Raw genomic sequence first — 1894 nt, 5'->3', positions numbered from 1 at the left:
TATGGAAAGCACTTAGGTGGAGTAAAAATGTTGTGTGTTATTCCTCACCTCATGCTTATGGAATGGGATGTTCAACAAACTCATCAGACTGGTCAGGTCTCCTATATTACAGTGTCATATATAATCACATACAGACCCAGTCTACCATAGAAACAATATAAACAGTCGTTCACCAATGAAAATACATTTCTAGAGATAACAAATAGTGTTAGCTTAAAGTTTAGAGGCATCTATGATCTAATAATGATGCTCTCAATTTTATAAAATTAAACTTTGCCTTAGGATGTAGCACAAGCGAATATTTTTGCCTCGAGCCCCAGGAAAAAGTTGTCAATAATTATTTAGGTTTTCAGACCAGTGATCAGAATATTTTTAAAGAAATATTGCTGCTGGCTCATCCAAGTTTAATACTTCATTGAAATGTGTTTTGAGTTGTTTATTTGTATGTTGGTCACATTTGGCTTGTGTTTCTAAACTTATACTTTTGTAATGTCAGGGTTCAAAGCTCACACAGCTGCAGTCACGTGACCACACCTTCTGATATGACTTAGTGTTCCGACTGATTCACAAATCACAACAAAGGAAGGAGGACAAGGACAGAGACTGAAGATCTTAATTCATTTACTTAAAGACAATAGAAATATTTACAAAATGAATGAATGGTGTGAGTAAGGCAATTAATCAGTAGTGTTAGACAGTGCAAGCATGTGATGATAGTGGAGTGAAGAGCTGTAACATGAAAGAAAAACCAAATATAAAACAAAGCCATAACAAATAACCAAACCCAAGACAGCAGGTGATGAGCTCCAAGCCCCCGCCATTTCCCAAAGGCTCCTCCTTTTAAAGGAGATCCCAGGTGTTTCCGTAATGAGCTCCTCAGCCACAACTCCAAGCATCACAGCGGCAGCGCTGAGAGTCTCCCAGCCTCCAATCCAGTGTCACTAACCTGATCCAGTGTTCAGTGCAGCTCAGGTTTCTCTTCACTGACCGCAAATCTTTCACCTTTTACTAAACATTTCCGGGGAGAGGGATGTTAATGAGCTCAGCTTATTTTTGCAGGCTTTGCTCTGGTAGAGCTGGACATGTTTCATGGTCAAATGTTAGAAATATCGAACCTTTTGCATGGAAACCACACACACACACGGTGATGTCTCTCTTCAAAAGGATCCAGCTGTTGGGGGCGGAGTCTAGCTGTGTTTACCTTTCTGTTACCTTTCTTACCTTTCTACCCAATCCGGCTGAGTTCAGTGCTATTTGGCTTGAAGAATTCTCTGCGATTCCAGAAAAGGTTAAAATTGTCTATGAAGTTTATACAGGTACCAAATAAAAAATAAGTTTTTCCAAGCCAGGTGTTAAGACTGAAGAGTCTAGTAAATGCAAAGCTTCCCCTTGCAGGGAGTGGGCCACTGATAAAAGATTGTATTCTAGTCTTATAGAGATCAGAAAAAAGTTTTCTGAAATCATCTTGGACAAACAGCTGTTCTCTGAAAACATCATTTGCTCCCACATGCACAACAATACGTTTGATAGTTTTATGCTTGGACATGAGTTTCAAAATGCTGTCTTTGGTGTCAGAGATGGATGCATTTGGAAGGCAGCAAATAATTAGTGTTGGGAGTAATGCGTTACAAAAGTAACGAATTACTGTAATGCATTGCTTTTTGCAGTAACGCGGTAATGTAAGGCATTACAGAAAAGATTTGGTAATATTTTACTCGGTACAAATGTCAGTAATGCGCGTTACAATGCATTTTTAACCTGGAATGAAGTGGTGGGTTTTTTTTCCTTCAAACAAATTCGCCAAAATCACGCGAGATCAGCAGAGGTGAAACGTCTGCGCAAAATGTTTCACTGCCTTTTCCTTTAGGCTACTCAGACAGGAGAGAGAGAGATG

The 1894-nt window shown here is 39.3% G+C and overlaps 1 non-coding gene across 1 annotated transcript; it reads left to right on the top strand.

Annotated features, from left to right (window-relative positions):
• The first annotated feature begins 964 nt into the window (after nucleotides 1-964).
• On the top strand, nucleotides 965-1078 carry LOC132896345 (U5 spliceosomal RNA). The gene has a single exon (XR_009656004.1). It is a non-coding gene; the product is annotated as a U5 spliceosomal RNA (small nuclear RNA).
• The last annotated feature ends 816 nt before the right edge of the window (nucleotides 1079-1894 follow it).

Source organism: Neoarius graeffei, chromosome 1 (genome assembly GCF_027579695.1).
Source record: "Neoarius graeffei isolate fNeoGra1 chromosome 1, fNeoGra1.pri, whole genome shotgun sequence".
NCBI classification, from domain to species: domain Eukaryota; kingdom Metazoa; phylum Chordata; class Actinopteri; order Siluriformes; family Ariidae; genus Neoarius; species Neoarius graeffei.
This window is presented reverse-complemented; position numbering and strand designations above follow the sequence as displayed.